This window comes from Nannospalax galili, unplaced genomic scaffold (genome assembly GCF_000622305.1).
Source record: "Nannospalax galili isolate Female #2095 unplaced genomic scaffold, S.galili_v1.0 scaffold187, whole genome shotgun sequence".
NCBI classification, from domain to species: domain Eukaryota; kingdom Metazoa; phylum Chordata; class Mammalia; order Rodentia; family Spalacidae; genus Nannospalax; species Nannospalax galili.
The window spans coordinates 40,734-49,253 of record NW_008357584.1 but is presented as its reverse complement, the minus strand read 5'-3'; the positions used below and the strand labels follow the sequence as shown (position 1 = coordinate 49,253).

The window sequence follows — 8,520 nt, the reverse complement described above, 5'->3', positions numbered from 1 at the left end:
CACAGGAAAATCTCAAACTTTTCCTTCATTATATAATAATTTAATTTAATAATTTAAAGTAGTTCTAATTGTGGGAAATACCTTGGGGAAAGAAGTTAGCCAGTTTTTCATTGGCTTCTTACTAATGTTGTCATGGATGTTGACAATACTTTCTTAAAAATATTTTCTTTTTTTTTATATGTATGAGTGTATTGCCTGCATGTCTGTAAGCACACTTGTATTGTGAAGTGCCTACAGGTGTCAGAAGAGGGTGTTGGCTCCCCTAGAACTGGAGTTATGGATAGTTGTTAGCCACCATGTGGGTGCTAGGAACCAAACCTGGGTCCTCTGCAGGAGCAGCGAGTGCTCTTAACCACTGAACCATCTCTCCAGCCCCAGATGTTGAGAGTGCTTTTATCCCCAAAATTTCTTCATGAAGCCTGAAGTTTCCATCTATGAAGAGGCATCCTTTAAACATTAAGGTCAGTTTTGGGGGTAAAATTTCAGTATATTCTGAAGTGCTTATTTAATGTGTATTATTTTTAGTGTATTATACAAATTTATACCATTTGTTTAGTGATATTTTATCATATTTTTAATAATTTGGCAATTTTAGTAATATGACAGTTCAGTTTTATATTTCTCTAAATTATTTTGCAAATTATTTCTCTGAAATTTTAAGTTTTAAATTTTTTGCAAGTCATTTATTTTATTTATTATTATTATTATTGTGTGTATATGTGTGCACAGGCTCATGCAGGTGTGTATGTGTGTGTGCACCACAGTGCTGTGTGTTGATACACAGCTTTTGAGAATTTTGTCTCCCTCCAGGTTCTCATTTCTGCCCACTGTATACTCCAGTCTTTCTGACTCTCAAGCTTCCTGGAAATTCTCTTCTCTGTGCCTCCTACCTCAGAGTAAGAGTATTGGGATCACAGATGTGCGCTACTGCATTTGTCTTTTTTTTTTTTTTTTTTTTTACATGGGTTCTGAGGTTCACAGGTCATTAGGCTTGTGTGGTTACCACTTTTACCTGCTGAGCCACCTCACCTGCCCTGAAATTTTAAGCTTCGATCTTTCATCATTTTCCCCACAAGTTAAGTACATTAAAATAATTTTCCTCTACAGTGGAGTTTATGTTGGCTATTTGATTAAGTTGAAATCTTTTTATATTCCAATTATTGGTTTTTGTAAATTTTTTTATTTTATTGAATTTCATACAGAGCATCTTAATTATCTTTATACCCCCTTCCCCATAGTCCCCCACTGGAATTCATGCATTCTATCATTTGTGTTAAGACCTATCAAGTCAAATTAATGTCCCCATATGTCCCTCAGTGCAGGTTCATCCATTGAGGTCTAATCAGCCTATCTAGAGTCCCTCCCTTTAAGAAGATCAGCTCTTCTTCACCCAGCAGTAATCAGCTGCCAATAATTCTTCGACGAAGATTGGAGCCTACTGCCCATTTCCACAGTTCTGTCTTAGGTTTTTGTCTGCTTGAGTTTTCATGGGTCTTGTGCATGCTAACACCATGGCAGTAGGTCTCAGGAGCCCGTAGGACTCATTTCTATAAGGTATGCATCTCCTCCCTGGCTTTTACAGTCTTTCCACGTCCTTTTCCTCAGTGCTCCTGGAACCCTGGGTGGGTAGAGTTTAATATAGGAGTCCTGTCCAAGGACCCACATTCTGCAGACTCTTATTCTCTGTGCTTTGGCCATTTGTGTCCTTTTGTGTTCATGGCCCTCTGTTGCATGAGAGAGCTTCATTGATGAGAGTTGCATTAGTGTTCTCTTCATCCCTTGTTCTATGTTCCATGAGCCTTAGGTGTAGAGGCTGCATTGAAGATATGCCACTTAGGCTTGGAAAATTCACAGACAATCTCTGTGTATGACCAGTTGTGGAACTCTGTAATAATCTCCATCTGTTGCAAAAGAAGCTTCTTTGATGAGTGGTGACTGGGATAGTCTATAAATATAAGGATACATATTTTGCACAGGGTAAGAAATTACATTTGTCTAGGAATGTGACAGCCTTGGAGTTTTCCCTAAGATCTATGACCTCTCCAGCCATGTGTATTTGGCTATGCTTACAGTGCCACACATGAGTTTTTTCCCATTAAATGGGCTTTAAGTCCAATTAGGTAGCTGTAGATTATCACCAAGATAAAAGTGCTACTACTACCCCAATGTCATTTTCTGTGCTGGTCATTGATGTGGTTATTAGGCCTTAAAGCTGGGGTTGGACCATCAATTGATGTTCTCTTTTAGTAGCTTGCATAGGGCTCTTCAGCTAGCCTTCAGGGGAGGTGGCTTCCAGGTCAGTTCCAGTTCTGTTGCTCCAAATTCTGTGTCCAAAATATACTCTGCCTTCAGCCATAGGGTCTTACCTTCATGTTTTGGGAGGCAATCAAGGGCCGTGGCAATAGCTTGTGTAATTTTAGAAGTCTCTTGGACTACCCTGGCCAGCAACTAAAAGGGAGGTTTCTCCTGTCTGGCACTGTTTCTTGTTATGTAGCCTTCAGCTATATACCTAGACACATGTAGAGATATTGTATGTATACTTTTTCAGTAGGTTTTTGGACTAATATGATTCCCTCTGGTTTTTGCACTAGTTAGGCATTATTTAGCTATCCTCTCTCTTCCTGTCTAATCCTCCCTCTATACCCTCCCCATTTAAAGTATTCCCATTTCCCCCATTTCTCCCTTGATAATTTCTGTCTGCTATGGGCACCTATCTCTTGAGCTTCTTCTTTTTCTGTATCCCCATAGTTCTTTGTATGACCCTCTTCCCCTCTCATTTAAATACTGCCATTTTACTCATTTCCCCCTTACTAACACCTGTCTCCTACTGTTCTTCTCTCTCAGGTTCCTTCTTTTTCTTTACTGCCTTGGTTCCAGTGGTGGTTTGAATAAGAATGGTCTCCATAGGCTCTAGGTATTTGGACATTTTGTCCCCAATTGGTGGAGCTGTTTTCGGAGGTCTTAGAAAGTGTGGCTAATCTGGAGGAAACATGTCACTGGGGGCGGACTTAGAGAGTTCTTACTTTTTGCCAGATCTGGAGTTGTTCTCTTGTTTCTTGTGCCTGCTTAGAAGATGTGAGAGCTTAGCTTCCATCCTGCTCCAGCCACCTCTGGCCACCATGCCTCCCCACCATGATGGACTGTAAGTCCCCTGGAATCATAAGTGCAAGTAAACTCTTCCTTTTATAAGTTGTTTTGATCAGTATTTCTATCACTGCAACAGAAAAGTAACTAATACAGTTCCTTTCCATTTTCCTAGTTCCTGTGGTTACATCAGGATATATACTCACATATAAGGATTTGGGGCTAGGATCCACAAATGAGGGAGAACATATGTCATCTGTTTTTCTGAGTCTGTGTTACTTCATTTAGTATAACAGTTTGTAGTTCCATCCATTTACCTGCAGATTTCATGATTTCATCTTTCTTTACTGCTGAATAGAACTCCATTGTGTAAGTGTACCTCATTTTCATTATCTACTCATCAGTTGAGGGAAACGGGTTGCTTCCACTTTTTAGCACCATGCAGAGGCTGGATTCAGGTGCTCTCAGGCAGTCTGCCACATTCCAAGTATTAGAAAGATCTTACTTTTCTGGAGTGCTTTCTCTTTCTTAATTATTTTTAAATTTTATTATTAATTTAAACACTTGTGTTTGAATATGTGTATGTATGTGTGGGTATGTGCACAGGGGTGGGGTGTGTATGCAGGTGTACATATGTATGTGGGTGCATGTGCATGTAGAAGCCAGAGGCTAAACTCAGCTGTCATTTGTCAGGAGCTATTCACTTTGTTTGAGGCAATCTCTCACTGGGACCTGGGGCTCAACAAGTAGACTGGGTTAGCTAGCTGGCAGGAAGCCCCAGGGATCCACTTCTCTCTGCCTGCTCTGAGCTGATGCTAGGCTTTGTTACGTGGGGGTAACTCAGGTCCTAATACTTGTTTAGCAAGCACTTCATCAGCTGAGTCATCTTCTCAACCTGTGAGATGTCTTTTCATTGTTCATTTTGTCAATTAATAGTGTCTGTTAATACTTTTTTTTCCATCTTACTTATTGGACACCAGAAAGAAAAAAATTTTTGATTTATTTTTATTTTATGTGTATGAATGTTTGCCTGCATGTATGTAAGTGCACCAGTGTCATGCAGTGTCTGCAAAGGCCAGTCAAAGGCTTCAGATCTCTTGGAACTGTAGTTACAGACAGCTGTTAGCCACCATGTGGGTGCTGCAAACTGAACCCAGGTCCTCTGTAAGAGTAGCTAGTGCTCCTAATCACTGAGCCATCTCTCCAGCTCTGTACACCAGAAATTTTAATTAAAAAAACAAACAATACTTTTGGTGTCCTTCCATGGCTGTAGAATGGCGCTATTAAGTAATTGGAAGTTTATTTGTCTGAGTCACATTGGAACATTCCAAAGAAGAATTTGGGCTTGTTTTCCCAGTGGAGAGAAGCACCGGTGCTCCCTGCCAGGTAAGCATACAATACTTTATTTGCCCTCAACATTTCTCCACCACAATTTAACTCATGCAGAGTTCTTAGGCCTAGCCAACTTTAGGATTTGATTTATACTGGAATAATCATGTTCCATCAGATAAGAAAGAGTGTGGAGGAATAAACATCTGCTAACCTAGGTCCCTCTTGTCTATTTCTAGACTGAGATGATTGCTACTCTGATACTGTCCACCTAAGTTTTGTTGCATGTTTTTCAGCCATGCCCCTTCCTTGTTACTTTCCAGCATAAAACTTCCTGAGTGTTTAGTCTGGGAGCAGGAACATGCAGGCTTTTCATGTTCCTTGGCATTCACTACTTACACATTCAGTTTCTGGCGGCAGACTTTCTGAGGCCAGAATCTGACCCTCTGGTACCATAGTCCTCAGTAAAGACACACTGCTCTGAGCATGCACACCTCTGCAGGGACCATCAGTAATTCTTGTTCTGAATATACATGGAATTTTTTTTTTTTAAAGTCTTATTTGGGGAGTAATCTTTAGGTTTTTTTATTTTTCTACATATGCCTTCTGTAGTTTAATGTTGATAATTTAGACAGCATTTGCACATTGTGATTTCTGTACTCAGATTTAATAGGGCCAATATGTGAAGGATTGATGAGAACCATTGAATTTTATATGACCTATCTTAAAAATCATATGATAAAGTAATACTAATTGATTTTGCCTGGTCTGTGAAATTCAATTTTTAATTATTTAATTATTTATTTATTTATTTATTTATTTATTTATTTATTTATTTATTTATGTGTATGCCTGCATGTATGTAAGTACACCCATGTCATGCAATGCCCACAGAGGCTATAAGAAGGAGTTGGATCCGTTGGAACTGGAGTTAAGGATGATCGTTAGCTGCCATGTGGGTGCTGAACCTGAGTCCCCTGAGAGAACAGCCAGTGCTCTTAACCTCTGAGCCATCTCTCCAGCCCCTGAAATTAAGTTTTTTAAAAGAATTTTTATTATTTATTTATTCATTCATTCATTTAGTATGTGTATGTATGTGGGTATGCCCATGCCGTAGTTCACATGGGGAGGTCAGAGGACAATTTTCAGGAGTCAGTTCTCTACTTCCAACTTGTGAGTCCCAAGGATTAAACTCAGGTTCTCAGGTTTGGCAGCAAATGCCTTCACCTACTGAGCCATTTCACTGACCTGAGATTTACTGTTTTATAGCCAAAATTATTGAATAGTTTTTTTGAAACAAGTTTTTTGTTTGTTTTTGCGTGAGACAAAGCCTTGCTAGCCTACAACTCGCTGAGCTGCCCAGACTAGCCTCAAATTGACAGTATTCCTTCCTGCCTTGACCTTCTAAGTGCTGGAATTATAGACAGTGTGCCACCTTACTTGACTTTAAGTATATTAAAAAAAATCAGTCAATAAAATTGTGATGCAGTTTGTGAAGTATAGTAAAGGCAATTTATAAAACTACATGGAATATAGTATAAAATTAAATTTCTTCTAGGAAAAATACTTTTTTTTATAAGACTTGAACTAAGCTACTGTGACTTGCTGTGGTGCCTGGTTTGGAAGTGAATAACCTTTTATATGAATTTAGTAGGGAAAGTTGTAGAAACTTAGATTTTATGTAGTCATGGGGAAGTGTATTTCTCCCTAGTGGTTACCCAGTGTTGACTAACTAAAATTTATCATTCTCAAGGCTCTTCTTCATTTGCTTCCAGGAGCTCTCCTTCATATAGAACAAATGACTTACAAACTGAAGCTAAATAAAGCACTCTGAAAAGATTTTTTGATTTTCAAGCTGCTTAGAGTCAGCTCAGAATAGTGATCACTGATCCTGGCCAACAGGTTTACCTTTATTAGCTCCGTGTCAGCCCCACACACAGATGGAAGGACCCCCCCCCCCTTTTAAGGACATTCCATTTGAAATCTATTAAGACTGACATAGAACTGGTCACAGATTTATTGTTTTTTCCTGTGCCTTTGACTATGTGAAATGGAATCAGCTATAACACACTGAATAAGCTCAGTGGACACTCTGCTTCAAGGTCAATATAACTCCTATCTTAATATTTTTAAAGCAGGGTTGTTAGTAGTGGTCTTGTCACATTATTTGCAGCATGATTAAGTCAGAGTATTTTGCTGTTTTTATTTTTATAGATTCTATTTTTAAAAATACTTTTATTATTAATATTTTTTACATGTATCAGTATTTTGCCTGCATGTATATAAGTACACCCGTATCATGCATTGCCTGCATAGGTCAGAAGAGGGTGTCAGATCCCCTGGAACAGGAGTTACTGACAGTTGTTAGCTGCTATATGGGTGCTGGGAACTGAACCTGGATCAGCTGCAAGAGCAGCCAGTGCTCTTAACCACCAAACCATCTCTCTAGCCCTAGATTCTTTTTTTTTTTTAATCTTTTAAAATCTTGGGAAATGTCTTCTTTCAGTGAGCTGTGTTCCTGATCCTTTGATATACCAGAAGGAGAGATTAACATCTACAACAATGTAAATTGTGGGGTTTTTTTTTTTGACAGATTTCTTATTGTCCAGTACTTCTGCTATTTATTGCCTAAAAGATTATTTAACCATATCAATACATGTGAACCCATGCATGAACACTTCCACACAAATAACACATATAACACACACACACACACACACACACACACGAAATACTTATTGCTGTAATGTTAGACTCCAATTTTGCCAGACAAGTTGCAACATTTAATTATTTCTGAAAGACCTATGAAACATATAACTTATTTGTCTCATCTTGAAGGATTTCCTTAAAGTTACTTACTTAAAACATATCTGATGGCTTCCTATTAGAGAGTTTTTCAAAGACTAATGTAAAATCTGATTTGAAAACTTACTATGGCTTCTCTCTACAGCAGCTTTCAAAATTATCTTCCATACTAAGTCATTGGGGGAAGGAGCAGGACTATGTATCTGCTGTGGCCACTAAGGAAAGCACCTAGCTTTAAGGAACTCTTTTTTACCTAGTGTTACCTTATATTTATGCGATTTTTTTTTGCTTTGTGTATATTATAGTTATGGTTGGTTAGCATGGGATTTTAAATTGTGAGGTGCAAACAATACATTTGATGGTAGGAGATATGCTGTGTTTTCTCTTTTTCTTCATGTGCCTTCCCCCATGGCACCTGTACTCCTCAGAGCAACCACTTCCTGTTTAAGTGTAAATCCAAGTCCTTCGGTTGCTTAAATGACTTGTTTAATAGGACCAAAAGTGTGTTTAAAGGAAAATTTTGCTATTTTTTCAGATTACCTTCACAAGGACTGTTAAAAGGCCTTGCCTTTGGGGGAGTTTCTTGGATTAGATTCCTTTTCTGCCTTTCTCTGCTTATTTGATTGTTAAATTATACAATTTGGCTTTGTATTAGAAGTAGAATTTCTCTACTTGGAATTTTAGCTAAATGGTATAATATGTGGGGTTTTTGTTGTGGATTCCAAATCAAAATCTCACTAACAAGCAATATTTGGGGAGTGCCTGAAAAATAAATTATTCCTCCACTACTCAAATAAATCTTACCATTTTGACGATATTGGTTGGGTAGTAATCTTATGAAAATGCCTGGTTTCTGTATTTTGCTTAAAGCTTCAGGAAAGTCTCATAATCTTTATAAACTGATCATGAATTTCCAGTAAGTTAATCATTCATTGAGTAAATCTGTATTGGCAGCTTCCCCAAATACTTCTTAAATGTCCTTGAGCTGCATACAGTGCTGACAGGCCCAAGAGTAAACAAATACTTCTGTTTCTTTTCTTTTCTTTCTTTCTTTTTGGTCTTTTTGAGACAGGGTCTCCCTATAATCCCAGTTGGCCTGGAACTCACTTTGTAGACCAGGCTTGCCTTGATCTCACAGGGATCCACACCTGCCTCGCCACTGGAGCACTGGGATTAAATGCATGTGCCACCAAGCCTGGCAGATGCTTCTATTTCTTATTTAATTATTATAAATTTTTATATGCTTGATTTTAAAAATGAAGATCCAACAAATTTCTGTGAGTTTACCAAACCTAACAAATT

At 38.3% G+C, this 8,520-nt stretch overlaps 1 long non-coding RNA gene across 2 annotated transcripts in view; it reads left to right on the top strand.

The window, feature by feature from the left end:
• LOC115067969 overlaps window positions 1–8,520 on the top strand; it is a 107,460-nt gene that overhangs the window by 67,515 nt on the left and 31,425 nt on the right. The window contains exon 3 of one of the 2 annotated variants that reach the window (XR_003847328.1): window positions 373–395. The exons of the other annotated variant lie outside the window; for it this stretch is intronic. This is a non-coding gene — a long non-coding RNA (uncharacterized LOC115067969). Of the gene's footprint in view, window positions 1–372; window positions 396–8,520 lie in introns of those variants that run through there. 2 annotated transcript variants of the gene reach the window in all.